The sequence below is a fragment of the Octodon degus genome, unplaced genomic scaffold, assembly GCF_000260255.1.
Source record: "Octodon degus isolate 3935 unplaced genomic scaffold, OctDeg1.0 scaffold00009, whole genome shotgun sequence".
Lineage (NCBI taxonomy): Eukaryota > Metazoa > Chordata > Mammalia > Rodentia > Octodontidae > Octodon > Octodon degus.
Window position 1 is genome coordinate 13,069,938 of NW_004524585.1, and position 23,634 is coordinate 13,093,571.

General features: G+C 49.2%; 1 protein-coding gene across 4 annotated transcripts in view; it reads left to right on the plus strand.

Moving 5' to 3' along the window:
- The first annotated feature begins 14,274 nt into the window (after window positions 1-14,274).
- The window catches only part of Atp2b4 (ATPase plasma membrane Ca2+ transporting 4), a 102,657-nt gene continuing 93,297 nt past the window's right edge, over window positions 14,275-23,634 (plus strand). For all 4 annotated transcript variants that reach the window (XM_004625384.2, XM_023708153.1, XM_023708143.1 and 1 more), the window contains exon 1: window positions 14,275-14,356. The gene's annotated coding sequence lies outside the window, so the exon portion shown is untranslated. The remainder of the gene's footprint in view (window positions 14,357-23,634) is intronic.

Below are 23,634 nucleotides of genomic sequence, written 5' to 3' on the forward strand. Positions count from 1 at the left end.
TTTTTTTTTTTTTTTTTTTAACCACAGTCTTTTTATAACTCTGCCTTCAGCTACTACAAAGTAAGGCTCATTCTTGGGCAACTACTACAAAGTAATGCTCAATCTAAGCAATTGATGCTTAGGCAATATAAATTTATGATGAATGAATGCACTTAGCTTAGAGCACGGGCTAATGAGATCAGGGCTTAGGGCTTAGCCTAAGCCAGGCTAGAGATGGCTTCCGAACCCGGGCCACCTGTGTCACTCCATGCTGCTTCTCAGGCACGAGGCCAGTGGGCGTGAGTGTGTCTCCCACTGCCACAGCCACAACTTGGGTGCGTGCTGTGCACAGGAACCCAGAGGCCTTTTCTTCCTCCTGCTTCCTGCTTCCCATGATGCCTGTCTGGTTCAAGATGCCTGGCGACGGGAAATAGCCAGGTAAATAGATTGTGCACAATGTAGATGCAGCTACAGAGCACAGGCTAGGGGAGCCTCTGTGGCCTCATAAGAAGGGTGACCAAAAGGATATGAATATCTTTGTGTTCATGTGAAGGTAGCTGGCCCTGAAGAGGGTAGCAGAGGATAAGCCACAGGGCAGCCAGTGCTCCGAGTCCACAAGGGGTGAGGATCACCAAGAGAGCGGTGCAGTGCATAAGGGCCTAGCCAAGGGAGAGTCCAGCCTTGGGTGGGGGGCCGTGGGGGGCCGGGTCACAACCAAGTAAGGCACTGGTGCCTTGTCTGGTCCCACTCCTGGCCTGCGTGGCCACCACCCCTTTCCTGGGCCAGGACATTCTTCACCTCTTTCCTTTGATACTTGCTGGTTATGATATTCTGCCTCACACCTAGGTTCAGAATCCCTAGATGAAGGACGGATACAGAGGAGGCAACATGTGCAAGTCCTGCTTCTCTCCATGGTGATTCTAAAGCTTGCAAGGGCCAGAAACTAAGATGAGTGCAGGAGGGGCTGGGGATTTGGCTCAGTGGTAGAATGCTTGCCTAGCAAGCTGGAAGCCCTGGGTATGGTCCTCAGCACCAAAAACAAAAAACAAACCTCCCCTTAAAAAAAATAAATAAATAAAATAAACCTCCCCTAAGATGAGTGCAGGAACTGGGGAAGGCAGGGCAGTACACACAGAAGGAGGCACCGGCAAATCTATCTGCAGGGCACTGTAAGAGTAGCGTCCTGTTGGTCTAATGTGCCATGGCAATATCACACAGGGGGAGAAACCCTCCCATCGTGTGTCTTGTCTCTCAAGTGACCTTCAAACTTGATACTAGGTCCTACTGGATTCTAGACCCCTTTGCTGTAATAGACAAAATCAATCTCAGATATTTCTCTGAGTAGTGGGGACTCTTGGCAGAAAAGGGTGGGAACAAGATCCCCCAAGGTACCCTAGATTTTTTAGTAAGTTCCTAGTCCCTGAGTCTCAGGAATTAGAGGCAGGGTTGGGCAGCTCTTCAGGGCTGAGTAGGTACCATAATCCATGAGACCAACAAGCCATTGACCATATGGTAGTTCCTCAACCAACCTTAGTAGTTTGGTATTCTTCAGGTTGCTCCTAGGAACAAATACATCCCGGTTCCTTTGCTTCTGGATCCTTGTAGCCTACACACATCAGGACAGTACCTGCCCCTCACCCCAGAGATGTGCCATCCTTAGGCTTATGTTAGGGAACCTAGCCCCCATCTTCAAAAAGAAGAGAAATTTTTCTTAAAAGTTCAGATGTCCTAGAAGTATATAGGAAGATAAATTTACTCCTGTATGGCTACTGAGAAGAGACACAAATTTTCATTGTTGCTTGTTTGTCTAATGAATATGGTTCTTAGATACAATTTTCCAATTTTAGTTTGGATTTTTTTCATTGCAATGAAAAAAAAAGCCCAACTGTAACTGGTTTGAGCAACATCCATGTGTGTCCGAGGCCTGGCTTCATAAGGAAATCACAGGATGTGTTCTAGACTGGTGTCTGTCCAGCTCACAGCTGGAGCTTCCTGTATGCCGGCTCCACTCCTGGGTAGGCTTAGCAAGATGGCGCCAGCTGCATCAAGCCAGGGTCAGTCCTGGAAAAAGTTAATTCTCTGCTAGGGTTAGGTTACATGCCCTGGGCCAGGGCTAGGGCAGGTTATAAATTCTTAGCACAGGAGACCAGTACTTACTTTTTAAAATAAAAGGCCCCTGGAGCTGGAGAGATGGCTCAGTGGTCTAAAGCACCTATTTGGAACAAGCTTGGAAAAGCCCAGGGACTGCGGTTCAATCCCCCAGCACCACATGCCAGCCAGCCGCGCCCCCTGGTGGGCTGAGCTGGCCACACACACACACACACACACACACACACACACACACACTAAATAAATGTTAAAATAAAAGACCCCTGTGGATCCTGTCTTGACCCAGCAACATCCATCAACCACTACGAAGCGCTTGAACAATGGCTAACAAAAGGAACTTCCATCTCTCCTGGATATACAAAAAAGTAAAAGCCAAGGTAGTATACACCTGTCATCCCAGCACTCGGAAGCCTGAGGCAGGAGCATCACTGAGAGTTCAAGACCAGTCTGGGCTACAAATGAGTTCAAGGCCAACCTGAACTACATAGTGAAATCCTGTCTCCAAAAACAATGTACAAATTACTTGAAAAATTCTAGTTTTCATAATTGAAGAGATTCAACAACTTGGATAGACTGAAGTAGTTATTATGAAGCTAGAAATGATACTTTTGTGCCAGATAGAGAGGTTTTGCTTACATCAAGATGGAGGTGAGAGAAACCTCTTTGGCCACAGGGATAGAAACAGTGAGAGCCCAGGAGAGAGAACTGGAAATATTGTTCTGGAAGCTGGCATGTGCAGGAGTCCAGGCCAACTCCCTGAGGATGCTGAAGAGGGCAGGCCCACCTCTCCATTCCTGGGATCAAGGAGGCATCCACCACAAGGCCAGACCCAGGAATCAGTGACTCAGTGAACTTTTATTTTTTTGTGATACTGGGGATCAAACTCAGGACCTTGCGATTACCAGGCAGGCACTTATGCCACTGAGCTGTATCCCCAGCCCCTCAGTGAACTTTAAATAGATGGTTGAATGTTAAGCACAAGTGAAGGCAAGAGATAGGAATGGAAGAAAGTCAGAAGTCATAGAGCCATAGGCCCCAGGACCAGAGTCTTTGGAAGAGGTCATATAGATTTGGGAGTGGAGAAAGTTTTAAAATTGAGTAGTATTACATACCAGCTGTGGGGTTTTTTGTTGTTGTTGTTGTCTTGTTTTTGTACCTGGGATCGAACTCAGGACCTTACACTTGCCAGGCCGGCGCTTATGCCACTGAGCTATCTCCCTGGCTCCCAGCTGTGTGACTTACTCAATCTTTCTGACCTTCACTCTCCTCATCTGTAAAGTGGGGATAACGGCACCTCTTGAATTTGTCCTGGGATTCACATACTCAGTAACATAACAAAAGCCTCCACAGAGTCCGGCTCCTTGAAAATGCATGACCAGTGGTGGGGTAGCCTCAACCCAAGACTTCCTATCTCAAAGGTTTAATAACATTTTAATTTTTGTTCTGCCACAGGCAGCCTCAAAACCGGGTGAAGGAAGAAAATGTGTTCCTGGAGGAGGTTGTTAGCCCTGCTCTTCACTTCTTAGCTTGGCGTCTGCGGCAGCCAAAGGAGCCAGAGATCCACAGCTCTGTCTTCAGGACTGGCAGAAACCAGTCAGCCCAAACCAGGCAGATGGTGCATACCTCTTACTTAAAGTCCTCCAGCTAGCAGATCCTCTGGCCTGACTCCCCTGGGAATGCAATAACACAGTCAGGGTGGTCTTTCTCTTTTGGAAGACAAGTTGAGACAGGGTTTTGTAGATACTTGAATTCACTATGTACTCCAGTGGTCTTGAACGCAAAGTGATCTTCTTGCCTCAGCCTCCCCAGTGCTGGGGTTACGGGTCTGCACCACCAGACCTGGCTAGGATATTCTTTCTTATAACCTTTAGCCCTCCAGCATTAACAGCAATTTATTCACTCAATAACTGATTCATTCTTTCATTCGTGCTCTCATAATTTTTGGACACTTATGCCGGGCACAATGCCAGCTACTGAAAATACACAAATGAGTAAAATGCCTTTACCATCAAGGAGTCTCGAGTCCAGCGTGAATGAAGAGGATCAACAGGACATAGTAGTCATCAGAGGGCACAGTAAGTGCTCCTGACAAAGGGTGGCTCTGAACACTTTGGGAGCCCTGTGGAGCACCTAACCTGGTCTGGGGAGAAGGAACTCAGGGAAGGCTTCTCAGAGGAGGCAACACTAGAGCTAAGTCTTTTTTATTTTTTAGAGCTAAGTCTTAAAGGACTGCTCAGCAAGCAGCTCTGAGATCATTTATTTTGTAGCTGTTCCTCAGCCTTTATTGTCCAAGAAGCTTTCTGCTGGACTGGTCATTACATGGAGATGAAATCACATTGGCCGTGCTGGGCTGATCACCAAGCAGAAGTTACTGTCCAGTGCCCGTGAGTACAGCTTGGCCACTGTGACCTCTTGTGGTGAATGGAGCCCCATGGGCCTGAAGCAGGTGGCCACAGGGGTGGTGGCTAACTCCATATCAATGGAAAGGCTGAGTGAAGGACTGGACCTCACAGAAAGACAGGGAGTAGCTGTCTACTTGACAAGATGTCCACACAAAGCTAGCAAGCCAGCTTTTCCAGAACTCTCTCTTGGTCCTGAATAGTCAAGTACTGTCTACATAATGGTCAGGATGCTGCTGCCTGGAGTGTGAGGGGAGGAATCTATGATCTTTGGGGTTCCCTCTTTTTAGAGGAGACCACAGTTTCAGAATCTACCTGTCTGTGATGGCTACTCTTCATTGCCAACTTGATTAGATTGGGAAACAGAAGGAAATATGCACAGCATAGTTCTGGTACATCTGTGAAGGTGATGACTGACATGTGGGACGCCAGACCGATGGAGAGGTTTGCCTTGAATGTGGGTGGTGCCACCTAACAGGATGGGCATCTAGATGGAACAAAAGCAAAAGACAAAAAAGCTTGCCAGGCTAGGCACTCTCCGTCTCTGTCTCTGTCTCTGTCTCTGTCTCTGTCTCTGTCTCTGTCTCTGTCTCTCATGGTCTCAGTCTTGGTCTCTGTGTCTGTCTGTCTGTCTCTCCGTTCCTCTCTTCTTCTCCTCTCTCCTTCTCCCTCCCTCTGCTGCCTGACTACCACAGGGTAAGCAATTTCTTGCTGCTCCCTTCTACCATAGTGCTCCTATCTGGCCATAGGGCCAGAAACAACAGAGCCAAGCCATCATGAACTGAATTTTTTTTTTTTTTTCCCCCTTCGGAACCGGGGATTGAACTCAGACCCTTGTGCTTGCCAGGGAAGCGCTTATTCCACTGAACCATCTCCCCGGCCCCATGAACTGAAATTTTTGCAACCATGGGTCCAAAATAAATCTTCCCTCCTCTAAGTTCTTTCTCCTGGTATTTTTCACAGTGATACAAAGCTAACTAATACAGTATTTCTAATTTATCTCAGTGACCTTGGCTTTTCCCCCAAACACCTTCCACAGACATAAACAGGCTTTCCCTGCCTACACACTTTCTCTCATCTCCAACCACAAAACCCTGAGGAAACCAAGAAGGCAGAGGAAGCAAGGCAGGAGCTACTCATCTGGGCAGTGTGTCCTTACTTCCCCAGCTCTAGTGGGCAACCTTCTCTCTCACCCCCACTTTCACCTCCTGCCCCTAAGGCAGCGCTCTAGCTGCAGAGTGTGAAGGGCTGGGGAAGACCCAGTAAAAGTCTTAAAATGGGGGCTGGGGAGATGGCTCAGTGGAATAAGTGCTTCCCTGGCAAGTGCAAGGGCCTGAGTTCAGTCCCCAGTTCCACAAAAAAAAAAAATAAATAAAAAAAATAAAAGTCCTAAAATGTTATGTGTCTTGGTTTGTGTTCTCTTTTGCCCCTCTGGTGGCTGCTGTGTCAGAATCTGCAATAAGGATGGCATGTGCCCCTTTAAAGATCGTCCTAACATGAGGGAGTCAAAGGAGCTGCAGAGCCTCCACAGCCACACAGCCACACAGCCATACCAGCTCTGCTGGGAGGCAGGGCACAGGCAGACTGAGCTTCTCCAGAGGAGCATTGCGACCTCCTTCCCCGGAGGAGTTGCGCAGACTGGGGTGGGCAGGTGCCAGTTGGAGGAAGGATTTTTTTTTGAAGCATTTGCCCATCCCAATTTGCATGCTCTGCTGTGCTCAGAATGCTTGTGTCCTCCCTGGTCTCGCAGGATCGCCTGATCTCAAAGCAACAAAACCAAGACTTGGGACCGCTGGGAAAACAATGCCCTGATAAATGTACAAGTCTGAGGTGGGGTGCTTACCCTCGGTGTGCAAGGGCCTGGGCTCCCCAAAGGCATTTTCCCTCCTGGTGTGTGAGGACACAGCAAGAAGATGCCATCAGTGAATCAGAGCTGGCTCTCTTCAGACATCATGTCTTCTGGTCCCTTAACATTGGACTTCTCGAACGCAAGGCCCTGAGTTCAATCCCCGGTTCCGAAAAAAAAAAAAAAAAAAAAAAAAAAAAAACACATGAAAAAAATGTTTGAAAAACAGCTGGAGATGGAGCGCTATGTAAACCCTTTGGATTGAATCCCCAGTACAAAAAAAAAAAAAAGAAGAAGAAGAAGTCTCCCTTTCCCCTCTGGCTTGGGGCTGGGCATTATTGCCTTTTCTTCTGTGCTCTCTGTCCTCCAGCCTACAGAAGAGGGAGGGCACTGCCTCTCTCAGACCTCTTCTGTCTGGCCTGGCCCTCTGTCCTCCTGGCTATCAGCTCTCTCTGAGTTTCATTTCCTGTGGAATTAACCTACTGACACCTGCTTGTAGGATTGCAAAAGAGAAACATGATAATGCACATAGAAACGGTTAGCTCCTTTGTTTGGCACACCGTAGGGTTGAATAAATGTGAGTTGCTCAAATAACGGCAAGGACAGAGTAGGCTGGGCCTCCCTGACCCAGGACATTGTAGTCTCACCTTTGGGGAGGGCCTCATACCTGTTTCTCCTTTGGGTGAGAAGGGAAAGAAGGGGTATTTCTAGCATCCAGGCTCCAGTGTCAGTTTAGGACCTAGAGAGGCTGGAATCCAGTTCCTGCAATGCACATGTGATTCCTCTGCCAATCCAGGCCACCTCCCTTCCCAGCTCTCCCAGCCAGGGCCGCTTGCCAAAGGATGCTGGTCGACCTGGTCCTCAAGTCTGTGGATCCTGTGGCCAGAAGAATAGGCTTGCAGTGCAGAGGGCAAGCGAGCTCTCAGTTTAGGGGAGATGGGAAGAGCCACAGGCCAGCAGTCCCAGTCAAGGGCTTTGGTTAGATTCTGGTGATGCTGAGCTACTCAGTCCAATTTTCTGAGTCTTGTTTCCCCAGTCGCAAAATGTAATTCGCTCCCTCATCTTCCTACCATCCGGGACTACTGCAAGGATCAAATCCAAAATCCTAAGTAAAAAAACACTTTGTTAGTGCAAAGTAATGTGCAAACACAGGAGGGGTTTTGAGGGCTCTGAGATGGGGTGAGAACGCCCAGGAGCAGGGGCCTGGAACAATCCTTCCTCTGGTTTCCTTTGATCTTCATTTGAAACTTAATGAGCACTTTAGGGCACTGCCGAAACTCTAATTAGGATTAAAAATTAAATTTAAAAAAATCACTCGTTCCCTTCCCTCCACACTCACTTCCTCAGCTCTACTAAGCATGACCAGTAACCAAACACTATTTTTAAATGGCACTAATTTGCTGTACCCTGAAACAAATGAGAGACAAATATTTTGTTAGAAAAACAAATCACAAACCAAACTTGAGTTAACACACACACACACACACACACCCCAAAACAGTAACCTAGTTAATGAGTTCAAAGTGAATGTAAAACCAAAGTGCTGCAGCTTCCAAAACCACTGGACCAAAATGAAATCTGAACAGTAAAATATATTCCCAAGTAAATCAAACCGATTCTGCATATTATCAAAGGCCCTGACTCCAAAACAGACCCTCACGGCCTTGGTTTCAGGTTTTCCCATGTCGAATTCCGCACTCCTTCAGTTCCCAGGATGCATCAGGTAGATGTCTTGGATGCCCCTGTCACAGGACTCACAGGACGAGGAAGAGACAGTCCCTTCTGTTTGGGGGCACACAGCCCAGCATGCAGGGTTTTCTTGAGAAAAATGACTCCCCCGGCCCAGCTCAACCTTTTCCAACCCTCCTCTAAAAGGACATGGGCCTGAGATCACAGAGCAAATTGGAACTCCTGGCGGCACCCACTAAACCTCATGATTGTCCGAATCAGAGCAAGAAGCTAGCGCTGCAAAAAACAACAAGAAAGCCAACCAGCAAAACTGAGCCACCGGGTTCTCTGTGAGGACAGGGACTGGGCCGTCCTCTGAGAGACCTTCTGCACCCCACCCTCACAGATGCAGACACACTTTCTAATAATCTCAGTAAAAGTTGTCCCCTCCTGCCCTCTCCACAGGAACCCCCGGAAGTGGGAAAAATGAAGTGGCTGCCAGCCAAGTGCAGCTGAGCGCCCTCACGCAGCAGGGGGTGCACTGGAAGCCGACCTCCTGGGGAGCACCCAGCTGGCTTCCAAGTAGCCTCCTATTGCTGCTGCTGCCTCTGCCTTTACCCGGCTCTTAGAACCACCCAGCCTCCTCATGCCTAGAGCCTCCCTGCTAGAGTCACCGTGCTTCCTGAGCAAGGTCCTCCTCCCAATTTGCCTACTTGATGTTTTGTTTGGCTGGTTGTTGTTGTTGTTCTTCTTCTTTTTTTCTATTTACGTGTTTGATACAGGGTTTCCCTGTGCAGCTCCCCAGTGTTGGGATTACAAGTGTGGGCACCAAGACCAGACTGGGGTGAGGGCCGGTGCAGTTTGAGGGACTGGGATTGAACCCTGGTTCCTGTTCTTGCCAAAGCAGGTGCTTAGTCCACTGAGCTATCTCACCGACCCTGGTTGGTGTTCTTAATTCCCTTACATGGTAGGCAAGTGCTTTACCACCGAGCTATGTCTCATTCTTAACTGTGTTCTATGAAACTGCCCAGCATTACCAGACTCCTGGATAACCCTGCCCACCCTTACCCACCCTCTCTAGGTTCTAATCTACCCAGCAAACCCCTGCCAGAGAGTGCAGGGGTGATACCAACCTGACAGGGCCCAAACCCCGCCCCCCGCTTCTCTTAGGATCCTAACTGGCTCACACCACTTTACAGCTCTCTCCAAAGCAGTTTCAAGCTTATTTTCGAGGATTTTTCATATATTCTCAAATACAATCTCTCTCCAAAAGCCTTCTAATGCATTCATAAAAAAGCAATCACTCCCTGGGCTTTCCACAGAAGTATTTCCATATGCCATCTTTTAATATAGTAAGCATTCCATAAATAGGTTGATTTTTGTTTGTCTGTTTATTTATTTATTTAGGCAGAACCGAGGATTGAACTCAGGCCCTCGCACTTGCCAGGGAAGTGCTTATTCCACTGAGCCATCTCCCCGGCCCTTATTTATTTATTTATTTAGTACTGAGACTTCAACCCAGGGTTTCTACACTGAGCTACAAGGCCAAGCCTTTCTTATTTTTTATCTTGAGACAAGGTCTTGGCTAGTCTCTAAGTGGCCAAGGCTGGGCTCAAACTCAAGATCCTCCTGACTCAGCCTCCGAGAACGCTAGGACTCTGGACATGTGCTATCACACCTGGTTTTACTTTCTTAGAAACTTCATTTCTTGCAGTGATGGCAATCCCATGCAGGGCCATATGTATGTTAGGCGAGTGCTGTGCCAGTGAGCTGCACCATCAGTCTCAATAAATGTTTTCTGGGGCTGGGGAGATGGCTCAGTGGAATAAGCGCTTCCCTGGCAAGCACAAGGGCCTGAGTTCAATTCCCGGTTCCGCAAAATAAATAAATAAATAAATGTTTTCAAAATTATAACAACTTCTGTTACAGCCATCCATGCAAGGGCACATCTTCCCCTGCCCTCACAAGCTCTAAGCTTGATAGCTCTGTGTACCTCATCTGGGCCTAGGGAGTGCTTCTGTGGGTTGTTTTGTTTTGTTTGCAGTACTAGGGATCAAACTCAGAACCTTACACTTGCCAGGCAGGCGCTTATGTCCCTGAGCTATATCTCCAGCTCTAGGAATATTGAAACAGTAAATATTCAATAAATATATAGTGAATTGAGTAGCAGATACTCAGTAATCCTCATTGAATGAGTGTATCTAAATGGAGGTAGCTGCTCATATGGTAGCTATATTACTTTTTCCATTAATTTTTTTTTTTTTTTTCGGAACCGGGGATTGAACTCAGGCCCTTGCGCTTGCCAGGGATGCGCTTATTCCACTGAGCCATCTCCCCAGCCCCTCTGTTAATTTTTTATAATACTTTGTACAAGTAACCAAAACACTCAGTTTCATCTGGAGTACACATCTCTGAGTCGCCCTGACTCATCTGCGGGGAAAGCCCAGGACACAGGGTGCAGGAGGTACCCAACTGTACGCTGCCAGCACGTCCTCTCAGCTTCCTCTCTGCCTCTCTTTTATGCTTTCCATTCAGTCACCTTCTTCCATAAGTCAGCAAACACGGCCCCTCACACTTCCAGGGTCTCTCAACTCACTGCATTCATTCAAAGAGCCTTGATCTCTTTGATCTTAGGCTTACAATCTTAGGGAAGGATATGATTGGCTTGGCCTGAGTCAGATGCAGGTGGAACCTCTAATAAAATGATAGCTTCCATCTTAACAGAGAAGAAAAAGAGCATTCTAAAGGAGACCCAGCTAAGGATGGCTGCACACACGGATATTCTCAGCAGGTGGGAGGCTGAGGCAGGAGGACCCCTGTGAGTAAGAGGCGAGCCTGGGCTCCACAGTGAGTTCAAGGCTGAACTACTTAGTGAGACCTTGTCTCAAAAACAAAAAAACCAAAGAAATAAAGAAGCCCAGGCCTGGACGCAGAGAGGATGGTTGCCTTTCTAGACAAAGCAAAGCAGTAGATATTCAAATTCAGAGGGTGCTTCCAGGTTCAAGGGCAGCGCAGAGAACCGAGCGCGGAAGGGGCCTGGGAGCCTGAGGTGGAGCGCTCAGAGGCAGGGCAGTGCGGCCTGCATTTCCTCCAGCTGGATGAGAACAGCCTGACTTTCCAAGGGACAGTGCCCTCCCTCTTGCCCCAGAGGGGCAACTCCACTTTCCCACATCCAGTGGTTATTTTTATGGAGAGATTTATTTTTACCCATTTTAGACCTCCACACTGCTTCTGGGAGAAACAAAGCACTGGGGGTGTAGGTTTCTGAAAAGCACAGCCTGCCATGGATGGCTGTGATCCCTCTGAGGTCACCTTGGGCAACCTCCCCAGCCCTCTCTCCTGTCTGCAGGGACTAGGCATAGGAGTGGAATGGGCAGGGGATTCTTCTGTCAGTCTACAGGCAAAGGAGAGCTCTGCACTGAGAGAAGCAAAGCCCCGTAGCCACCTCAGCCTGGGAGGCTGAGGCAGGAGGATCTTGAGGTAGGCTTCACTATCCTATTGAACTCATCCTGCTGTGCCTCCCAATCCCAGCCTGCCAGAAGTGGGACAGCCACCACAGCTTTTATCTACAGTGCAGACCATGTCCCTCTGGAGCCCAGGGGGCTTGAGAAGAAACTCTTGCCTCTCAGCTAATAGCCAGCTCCTAACAGGCATTATTTTCCAGTCTCAGACCAGGCAGCCAAAGCAGGCTTCTTTAATAGCATCACACATCTGGCTTAAACTGCTATTCCTCTAAGACAAGTTTATTGAACTGTTAGCCAATTCCTCTACACATAGCCCTGCAGACAAGTGTAAAATATACTTTATACATTTAAGGAGCCATTCAGAGGCCGGCTCTTCATGATAAAGATGCAACTGACACTCGTTGGGCACTGGAGTGTCAAGTTGTTGCCATCCAGCAGACAGCCTGACAAGCTGTTAAGTCTGAAGCTCTGTTCACCTGGCTCTTCTCCTTTCCTTTCCCATGTCTCCTGCAACAACTGGCTTGGGCTCCTGAAGCTGACATTTGGAGGATTTATCAAAATTTAACAGAGTGCTGTTTCCATCTCCTACTGAAATGCCTTGGGGAAGTAGGAGGGTTCAGGGGAACCAAGTGAGGTGACACGCACCTATAACCCCAGCACTCTAGGGAGGCTGAGGCAGGAGGATCACTGCACTTTTGAGGCCAGCCTGGGCTACATAGGGAGTTTAAGGCCAGCTGGAACTGCAAAGTAAAATGTCAAACAACAACAACCAAAACAAAAAAAAAACAGGAGGGACCAGAGGAATGGCAGGAGTAGGGAGCCAACGAGAACAAGTGTCACTTCTAGGTGCTTTGAGGGTGAGACCTCTGGCTCCACGAAGGAAAATGTGTGGGAAAAATTTGTGGGTGGTTTCCATACCGGGTGACTCTAAACTTTCCCCTCATCCCTGCAACCCGCCTTCAGCTGGGCTGAGCTAGGGACAGGCGGCAACAGCACAGGCCAGGACATGAGAGGGGCAGCTTATTTTGGATCCGATTCTGAAGCTTGCCGGTTCAGCCAATCTCCAACGCCAAAAGAGGAATTCTGAGTGCTGAGCACCGCCCAACTAGTCCAAAATTTCTTTACTCTTGTCTGTTTAACTTTCTCTAGGTCAGAAGTGGGATGTGGGTTAAATTACAGAGAACAGTAGGATAGAAAATGAAGAGGAAAGAAAGCCCCTAAATGACTGGAACTTGAGAAGGGCCCCAGGCTGTACTCAGAGCTAGGTCTCTCTCCATATACACAGGGCTTTGCATCTGGTTCTGGTAGGCAGCAAAGAGGACACATGTGGTAGGAGGGATTGAGATAAGCTTCATCGTCCTGTTACAAACAGTGGGAAGTGGTGGCTGTCACCTTCTTCACAACAGTTTACAACTATGACCTGTGAGATTACCTGAGCCTGCCTCCTGTAAGCGTAAACACAAGTGAGTGTGTTTGCTGAGGTAGGTGTGGGAATGTATCAGTGAAGCTCTCGTGTGCCCTGCTGATGGTGCGTGTTTGTACTTGAAAGCCATAAGGTTGTATGCAAAATCTATGGGTGGCACTGTTGCACAATGCTCTGGTGGGTGTGGAGGTGCGGGGGCATGATTAACAGTTTATAGGCTGTGTGCAAGTGTGCATACATGTCAGAGTGTGCACACATTAAAATGGACAGCTGTGCCACAGTGTGATACAGGGCAGAAAAGTACGTGGGCTCTGGAGTCAGTCTGACCTGGAATCCTCACGTGTAACCTTGGGTGAGCCACTGGATCCTGTTTCCTCAACTATGAAATGAGGGGCACAGGGCGAACGGTTCCGACTCTGAGAAGATTAGAAACGGTGCTGTGGATGCACAGGTTTTCTTGATAGCCCCTACCCCCCCACCCCCACCCCCCAGCAAGGAGACATTCCATCATCGTGGATGTGCTCTCGGGGTCCAGGGTCAGGAGGGCGCAAAACGTGCGTGACCTGCATGTGAAACGCAGGAGAGGAGGCTTAGGTGTGTGAACCGCCAAAGCATTCCAGGCTTCCAAAAGCCTCATACTGAGACGCGGTAGATGGGGTGCGCGGGGTGGCGCAGGGTCAACAGACACCTTGGGGTTTCTGGGTTCCGGTGTAATAGACCGAGAGGCCTGCAGGAGATGGAGATGCAGGAAGCGAAGAGTCTGCAAGCGCTTCCTTTATTTCCATACCAGCGCCAACGGTTGAAGACCGCCGCCCACATACCTCCCCACCTCCACCCGCGCCCCAGCACACACCCTTTCTCTACTTTCCTTTCAAATAATAGCAAGGGCGGGAGGAAACCCGAAACTGCAGCGGATTCCTCCCCTTCCTCTCGCCATTCCCCCTTAAGACACCAGGAAACAGCCGCAGCGGAGGAGCCGGGCCACCTTAACAGTAGAGTAATGATCTGGCCCGGTGCCAAGCCCCACCCCTGCGCCGCCTGGCTCCACCCCTTTCTCCTCCCGCACGGCTGGGGAGAGCAGGGGAGCCCCAGTCTGGCCAGAGTTGGCTGGAGCTGTTGCCATGACAAGCATTTTCTTAAGAAAGCTCTGCCACTGAGAGCTTCTAGGGCTGGGGGTGGGGAGGGGGCGCGAACTTCCCGGGGAGCCATCCCTCCGGAGAGAGCGAGCGGCATCCGGGCCTGGCCCAGCTCCCCGCTCCCGTCTCGGTCCGGGCAGGTCCTGCTCATTGAAAGAGCCGCGAGGAGACGCGGCCCACGCCCCGCGGCGGCGGCACCGTGAGCGCGCCCGCCCGCAGCTCCAGCCCGGGGGCCGCTCAGGGAGGCGGGGTGCTCGTCCCACCGCCCAGTCCATGGGGACCCCGAGGGACCGTCCCGCCCGCGGAGACCCCGAGCTCTGCTAGAAGCACAGGTAGGCTTGCGGGGAGCGAGCCGAAGCGCGAGATGCAAACTTTGTTTCTCTTTCCTCTCATTGCTTTCTAAAACTCTACGAATTGCCCCTTCCTGGCGAATCCTTGGTGGCTGGGTTTGAAGGACCTTGTGTGTGTTTGTGTGTGCGTAGCTGTGTCGTAGGCTACCTTTCTTTCCCATCTTTAGTCCTGAAGAGCCGCGTAATCAAACAAGTGCTATTCTTTTCTTTTCCTGGTTCTTGTCATTCCTGGGCGGAAGGTTGGTGCAGGGAAATTGGGGGGACTGTCCTTTTCACACCCAGATTGAGCTATTGGAAAAAGCATTTATTTCCCTCCCATCCGTTCCCGCCCTCCCCCTAGGCTTGGGAAAGAGACGCAGAATGGAAAACTGTTGCAAAAATATTTTCCGCGTCTGTTCCCTTTCTCGAAAGCCGGAGGAGAGACAAGAGGGGCGGAGGGGGGGTGTTCAATCCTGGACTGGAAGGAGGGCTGCCGGGCCTGGGGAGATGGGTAGGGGTCGCCTGGGAGCCGTTCGGGGTGGGGACACGAGGCACAAATTAAATTTCTCCGGCTTTGCAGAGAAACCTCAGCAGTTTCCCTCTGCCGCTTGCAAAACATCTTCAGACTTTCACGTCTATAATTAGCTGTGGAAAAAGCTGGGAGTTCCCTCGCACTGCTGTTGTCTGAGCGTGTGTAAGCGGCCAGAACCAACTGTACGAGTGTCTTCGAGGGCACCGCCCCAGCCTCTCTGCTCCCCAAGGGGAGGCAGAGGAAGGGGCAAAGTTGAAAAGTTTTCAGGTTTAAGGCTGGAGATTGTAGGGCCCAGGCCGGGGGGTTCAAACATCCTTGAGAGAGCGTCCCTGAGGGGCTTGTTGAAGGGACGGAAATTGAGGCAGGGATTGTCCTCCTGCCTCCCGCGCGCCCTCCCTGGCGCCCTGTCACCCCTGGCGCGCTCTTAGAGGCGGAGGCCGGCTGGCATCCTTCCGCGAGGCGAGCCCAGCCTCCCGCCCTCCCATCTCGCTGAGGTTGCCCGCCACTCTTTTCCAGCCGGGGTCTTGGGGCGCTGGAGAGGCCGGCCGCTTCCTGGGAGAGGAGTGGGAGGTGCCTCCCTCCGAGGCGTTCCTGCCGGACTTACTGTAACTTGCAGATGTGATGCGGGCGCCTACTGGCCTGCGGGGGTGGGGGTGGGGGATGTCAGATGAAGAAATCGGCGGGCACTCTGCTGCCGCTCTTGCTGCTGCTGCTGCTGCTGCTGCTGGGAAGGGACCGGAGGATGGGGAGGGAGGGAGGGAGAACAAAATCTTTTTCTATCGCGCCACCTCCTGCTCCTCTTCGTAGACCTCCTCCTCCCTGTCGTCCTCCTCCTCCTCTTCATCCTTCTCCTCCTCCCCTTCCCTCAGTGTTCCCTCAGGTTGGGGTTCCTGGCTGGAGTCTTCAGAGCCTTCCCTCCATCCCTGAGCCCCCACCTCACTCCCGGGTACCTCTGCTCCTGGTTTCCCCTATTTGGAGGCCCATCCTGCAGCCCCCTGGGCCACAGATCCTTCTAACTTGGAAGGGAAGAGACCAGGTATTCCTGGCTGGGACAGGCCATGGGGTCAGGGTCAGGTGAGGATGGATTGGAGGGGGAGGGGGGTAGGAGAGGCAACACTTGGGTTGGGTGGCTGGTGATCTGGGTTTCCCACTGTGCTTGGGGTGGTGGCAGCTTGGAAAAGGTGACCAGGGAGGTGGGTCCCAGACCTGGAGCAGACAGATCTGTAGGAGTGAGGCTGGGAAAGAGAAAAAACTGCCTGTAGTCCAGCTGGTTTGCTTCGAGGAAGGGGAAAGGCTTGGCTGAGAACCTGCGGAAGAGCTCAGACTTGGGGAGAGCTTGAAAAGGACCCAGCGAAGCAACAGGAACCAGTTTTCATCTTGAAGTACTTTGTGACTGGCAGGGCTGCACTTGCAGACCAGACAGCTCTCCCCTACCTGTATTCTGATCAGGAAGGAAATGTGACCTTCTCTAAGTGGGCAAGGTCTGAAAGGATCAGTGCCCTTGTTCTGTGGGGAGGGAAAAATGCTTTTGTTGGCTCCTCCTAGGGAGCCCCAGTCCCCCTCACCACCATCTCAAAGAGAGGTAACACCCTGAGATCACACAGCTCCACCCTTCACACTGCCCCCTTCCTGGGCACACACAATCCTACCATTCCTGCAGCCATCCTTCACTTGTCCAGCACCCTGACTAGGGGTAGATTCTGAGCCACTCTTCAAAGCCAAGGGAAGAAAAGCACCTGCTCCATGACCTGGAGCCCTGGGTCTTGGGCTGCCGGGAGAATCTGCTCCCCAAGGCTCCAGCCCTGTGAGGCAGGATGGCAGTTGCTGCACATGGGAGGCCTCTTCTGCTCCAACAGAGCGGGCCCCACCCATTGTCAGCCTCTTGCCCTGCTCTGCTCCACCCTTTTGCCCTGCCTTAGTCTGAGTACTCAGTAGAGAAAGCACTTAGTGCTGAGAAATCCAGGCTTCTTGCCTCTGGCCCTGCCGAGCCTCACTCCTCTCCCGCTGTCTGTCCCTCCTCTGTGTCCCTGGATCAAGGTCAGGCTGAAGGAGCATAGGACTCCCAGCACCCAGCACGGAGGCATTAGAGCCACTTGGTCAGAGCATACTGTAGAGGAAGGGGCACTGTAGAAGGAACAGAAGAGTTATCAGCCTGGTTGAGGGGGACAGGAGGGGTTCTTAGCTCATCTCCTGGTCTCCAGTTGACCTCTGTGCAGTGGGAAGCCTACTCCTCAGATACTGCTGGATCAAGGGGCTGAGTCACATTTGTCAGATCACTGCAGTTTCTGATGTCAGATGAAAGTCACAATGAGAGCACCCAGGTGGGGGACAGAAGTAGTGCAGTTAGCATGTGCCCCAAGTGTGGGTGCTGGAAGAAGGGAGGTGGGGTGTGGGAGACTGGGCTGTGGGGCAAGGCTATTGGGAAGCCTCACTGTCTAGAAGGTCCTGAGAAAAAGGGAATGGAGTGCTCAGTGCAGCAGCTTGTGCCCCAGCTGTCACCTGTTAGCAACTCAGGCCTCCCCTCTCCCCAAAACTATCCAATGAGCTGCTACTTGCAGTGACCCTCACGGACCTCTTTTCTCTTAGTGCTCTTGACCTTGGACCCAGCCACCCAATGGAGGGTCAACCCTGCCCATCTCAGGTAGAACATTCCAGACCCACCTAGCTTTGCAGGGAGATTGGGAATGTTTTGTTTCTCGATCCCCTGGAAAGAACCTTTGACCTTGCGGGGAAATCCCACTGCCTCTGTTCTTCCAGGCTGCCTCTCATGGGGGCACTTTGGCTCCCAGGGGCTCCCCACCAGCTCCTACTGCCCAGGGCTTTGCTTGCAGGGCTCCCTCTAACTAGAGAGACAGCTTTTCTCCTGTCAGTTTCTCATTTCTTTTTCTTTCTTTTTTTTTTTTTAATGTATTTGTTACAGGGTCTCACTACACAGTTTGGGCTCACAGTGACCCTCCTGTTTTCAGTGTCCCCAGTGCTGGGATTACAGGTGTGCATCAACCCCCCCATTTCTTTTTCAATACATATTTTATAAGCTATATTTTAAACTTTTATGTTTTTTAAATGTCCACACGGGTGCATGTGTGTTTTGATGTATGTATAGGCTGTGCAATATTCAAGCCAGGATAAATGTATCTGTCTTCTCAAATGTGTCATTTCTTTGAGGTGAAAACACTTAGACTCCTTTCTAGCTTTTTTGAAATATTTAGCGCATTGCCCATAGCAGCCCTACTGTCCCACCGCACACCCGAACTTATTTCTCTTGTCTAATCATAAAGCAGTAAACCCCCCCCCCAAAAAAAAAGCAGTAACCCTCCATCAATCTCTATCTCTGCTCAGCCCTTCCACTCTCACCAGCCTCTCGCCAGTAACCACTATTCTGCTCTCAACATCTATGATTAACTTTTTCAGATTACATGTAGGGGTAAGGTCCTGTGGTACTTGTCTTTCTGTGCCTGGTTATCATAATTAGCATAATGACCTCTGGTTCTTTCCCTGTATCCCAAGGGACAAGATTCCTTTTCTTTCTTTCTTTCTTTTTTTTTTTTTTTTTTTGGTGGAACCGGGGGTTGAACTCAGATCCTTGCGTTTGCCAGTCAAGCGCTTATCCTACTGAGCCATCTCCCCGGCCCAAGATTCCTTTTCTTATGGCTGGTTAGTATTCTGGCATGTCTGTATACTGCGTTGTCTTGATGCATTCACCAATTGGTGGACACTTAGGCGGTTTCTGTTCTCTTGGCTGTTGTGAATAGTGCTGCAGCACATGTGGGAGCACTGACACATGCTGATTTTATTTCCTTTGAATATATACCCAGCAGTAGGATTGGTGGATCATGGTATTCCTGTTCCTAAGTGTGTGTACATGCATGCGTGTGTGTGTGTGTTGCTGGAGGTGGGACTGAAGGCCTCATACATGACCAAGCAAACACTACCACTGAGTGACACCTCCAGCCCTTTTTCCATTTTTGTGAGGCACCTCCGTACAGTTTTCCAGGATGACTGTCATTTCCCTTTTCTGTAGGTCTCCAGAGTCCAGCAGGCCCTGGGGCTGGAGTCCAAAGGGGCACCGCGGAATGTCCTGTGCTCTGCTTCCTTTGCCTGCATCTCTTTGTCTCCTCTTTCCTCTTCACTTGTGTGAACTGGTCTTGCTGCACTGATTTATTTCCTCTACAGATTTTGACACAGAAACATCTGTTTCTGCCTCCACTCTTAAGTCCATCCTGCGTTCAGCCCACCTGAACCTGGGGCAGTGGAGGGAAACCAGGCAGGAACTAGTTACAGCTGGGCCAGCGGCTCCTGGCAGGGAGGAGCGTAGAGATCTGGGCTATGTGAGCCGGGCTGGAGAGTGGAGGGGATGAAGGATGGAACCTGGCTTTGGAGTTTGGGTTTCCCTCCTCTTCTGCCTCTGCCTCTTGTGGCTCCAGCTCCTCTGGCTTTCAGCCCCACCTTCTCTGGTTTGGCTTCCCACGTTTCATACCCAATTCAGGGAAGAATTAGAGGGGGCTTGGACCTTTCCTGTTTCCCTCATGCTACCAGTTAGGGTGGGGAGTGGAGGTTTTGGGTTGGGTCCCTCCTATTTTCTCTCTGTTTCTGTCTCTGTCTCTGTCTCTGTCTCTGTCTGTCTGTCTGTCTCTCTCTTCTTTTTGAGACAGGGTGTCACTATGTAGCCCAGCGTGGCCTTGAATCTGGAATCCTTCAGCGTTGGCCTCCTGAGGGCCAGGATTACAGATGTGCACCACTGCACCCTGCTTTGGGTAGTATGTTTATTGCTAGCAAAGTTAAGAACTCACAGCTCTGTTCAAGGTAATTCAGCCCAAGATACCTCATAGCAAGGTCCATCTAACTTGCAGAATCAGTGCCGGGCAGACCCGTATGACCCCATATGCAGTGTTAACTCACTGTGTGCACGCATTCTTCTTGAAATTTCTCCCAACCATACATCTTCTCACATATAAAAAAAGTGATTCTTTTTTCTTTTTGATGTTTTGAGACATTGTCTCCTGCCATACTTCATGGCAGCCTTGAACTCTCCATGTAACCCAGGCTGGCCTTAAACTTGCATGCCTCCTCCCTCAACCTCCCAAGTGTGGGAATTACTTGTGAGTGACTTCCTGTCTGGCTCCACAAGATAGTTTTTTTTTTTTTTTTTTTTGTGGAACCAGGGATTGAACTCAGGTCCTTGTGCTTGCCAGGCAAGCACTTATTCCACTGAGCCATCTCCCCGGCCCCCCCCCCCCCTTTTTTTTTTTTTTTTTTGATAGTTGGTTTTTTTTGAAATAGGGTCTCATGTAACTTGGGCTAGTCTTGAACTCACTGTATAACCCAGGCTGTCCTCAAACTCACAGCAGTCCTCCTGCCTTAGCCTCCCAAGTGCTGGGATCACAGGCCTGCAATACCACCTTTGGAGCTTTCATAAAATGGTTTTTGAAGTCAGATGTGTAATAGGAAATCATTGGAAACTATCTAAATGCCTGTCTTTAAGAGCCTGGTTGAATGAACAATGCTAAGTGGAGTATTGTACAGCCAAGAAAGTGAGCAGGAGCCTATAAACTGACATGACTTCTAGATACATTATTAAGTGAAGAAAGCAAGATGCAGGAGATGCATGTAGTGTGCCACTTTTGGGGTAAGAGAGGAAAATTAAGAGTTTTTGCAGATATACATATGTACATACATACATAGGAAAGAGGATTAAATCAATTAAAATGGTTTCCCATAGAAAGTAGATAAAAACATGGTGGAGGAAGATGAGAATGAGTAGTTTTGGGTTATACTTTTTCAGACAGTTTGGATTAAATTATTCACATGCATTAAAAATTAAACATGAAAGAAAAACCAACCCTAAAGCTGACAGCCCCAGAAGCAATGACTAACTGAATAACAATATGATTATGAAGGAAAGAATTCAAGTAATTTTTAATCATAATACTGAGTGTATTCTTTTTTTAATTTAAAAATTTTTTGCAGCCTTGGGGATTGAACCCAGGGACTCATGCGTACCGGCACATACACGCTGAGCTGCATCCACACCCTTTTTTGTTTGTCTTTGTAATAGGATCTAAATTGTCCTAGCTAAGCTCAAACTTGCTGCCCTTCTGCCTTCTGGCGTGCTGAGATTCAAAGGGTGCATTACCAAGCCTAGATTTCCAAGTCTATATTCTTTTATCGTTGTTGTTTTGAGACACGGTCTCACCGTGTAGTTCAGACCAGCCTTGAACTCACCGTGTAACCCAGGCGGGGCCCAAACTCAGGACAATTCACCTGCCTCAGCTTCACAACTGCTAGGATTACAAATGTAACCCCCAGCCGGAGTCTGTGTTCTTAGTGGAATGTATAGTCTAAGGATTTAAAAAACTGTGCAAAGAACTTTATCAGTATATGGGTGGTGTCATACTTGGAAGGCATGTTCTGCTGCTGTAGGCTGAGTCAAGGCAGTAACCACATTGCAAGTTATATTTTCAAAGTCAGGATCTTGCTATAGAAGAAGAGAAGCTGGAGTAGAGGAGGGGAGGAAGCAACCTTTGGTTCCTTGTATATCTCTCTAGATCAATCTACGGAAGGATCTAGAAGCAGTATTATACCTAATGCCTGGACTTTGATTTCCAAGTGCTTCTTTTCTCTAAAGAAACTAGGTTTTCTTGGAAAATGGCAGATTTCACATCTGAAACTGGAAAAGTACAAGGAAACCATGTAAGTGCCGAAGGCTACAAGGTGTTCCTGTCTAAGGTTGCAGGGCAGGCACAACGGGGCCCACCAGGCAGATGTGAGGCGCCCTGAGCCATCAGCAAAGGTGACAGCTTGTAGCCAGCTGTACAGGAGAGGCTGGAGAGTGGCAAGTTTGAGTCCAGCTGGCAACGTAGCAAAGTACAGAGACCCTGTCTCAGAAGTAAAAACAAAAAGGCTGAGGGTGTGGCTCAGTGTAGAGACCTGGGGTTCAATCCCTAGCACAGAAAGAGAGACGGACAGACTGATTTCATAAGTCCAGGCTGACAGTTAACAGGGCCTAGCAGGAGCAGAGAGGAGAAACTTAATAGAAGTTCTGGGGCTGGGGAGATGGCTCAGTAGAATAAGCGTTTCCCAGGCAAGCACAAGGTTCTGAGTTCAATGCCCGGTTCTGCCCAGAAAAAAAAAAAAAAAAAAAGAAGTGCCGACTAATCAAAGGCAGAAGTAATAGAACTTTTTAAAAATTAAAAACTTAATTGGCACATAGTTTACATATGCTTAAGGAATATACTATATGCTGTTTTATGTATACATTCTAGAATAATTAAGATAATCAACATTTCCATCACGTATTTATCTTTATTTTTTTGTACATGATGTGAACTTTTTTTTTTTTTGGTACTGGGAATCAAACTCATGGCCTCATGCTTGCCAAGCAGGTGCTGGGCTGCTGAGCTATATACTCGGCCCTGGTGTGAACATTTAAAATCCACTCTTCCTTCAGGTGTGGTGTTGCATACCTGTAGTTTCAGCACTTGGGAGGCTGAGGCGGGAGGATCACTTTGAGTTTGAGGCCAGCCTGGGCTACAAAGTGAGTTCATGGCCAGCCTGAATTGTGCATAAGGCCCTATCTCAAAAATGAACGAATGAATTTGCTCTCAGCAGTTTTGAAATACTCTACACTATTAACTGTAGTCACTTTGCTCTTCAGTAGGTCACAGAAATTTATTCTTCAACACTGTGTGTCTTGGTGCACATCTCCGCATTCTTCTAGCCCCTTGGCAGAACCTTGAATTATCCATTTTACAGCCTCCTTATGGTAGCTGCTTCAAGTGATGCTCGTGAATGGATGGAAGATTGTGGGCTGAAAGGTGGGGTGGCGCACATCATGGTCAGCTGGCTTAAGCAACTGAAATGTAGTTTTTGTAGTTTGGAGGCTTAAAGTCCAAAACCAAGGTACCAGGGCTGGGGAGATAGCTCAGGAGAATAAGCACTTCCCTGGCAAGCGCAAGGGCCTGAGTTTAATCCCCAGTTCTGCAAAAAAAAAACCCCAAAAAACAAGGTACCAGCAGATCTGGTGACTGGTGGTGAGGGCTCTGCTTGCCAATGAGCTTTCTCCTGTGTGTACGCTCACATGGTGGGGGGGGGGGGACAGACAGACAGACAGACAGACACACACACACACACACAGACACAGACACAGACACAGACACAGACACAGACACAGACACAGACACAGACAAACACAGAGACAGGGACAGACAGCGTGAGCGCTTTTCAGGAGTCCTGTTCAGGAGGATCCAGCACGGTAACCCCTTGTCACCCCCAGGGCGCCTGCCTCCTAATTTCCTCTACTTCGGGAATGTATTTTGGAAGGGAGACCGGTGTATCAGCTCACACATTGCCCGTTAGGTAGGAAAGATTTCTCTTTGCAGTAGGGAGATCTAGTACCTGCCACTTAACCAAGCCCTAGCTGAACATCAGCAGTAGTGGGACTACCCACCCTTAGAACCTCCTTATCCCTACAGCAAGAAGTTCAGCTTCACTGTCTGGGTTCTCATGAGAAGTATTTGTCTTTCCTAATTACAGAGACACAAAAGACAAATTCAGGACTTGAGCCATTCTAAACAACAGCTAAGACTCTCCAAAAATGTCATAAATAACAAAAATTATGTGTTGCAGGCAAAAGGTAGGAGGCAGAAGCCAGACTAGATTAAGAGAAACTGCAGAGACATTCAGAGTTCTAGCTAAGTACAATGTAAAAATTTTTAAATTGGTACTTGGGGGAGAAAGATTGTAAAGACAT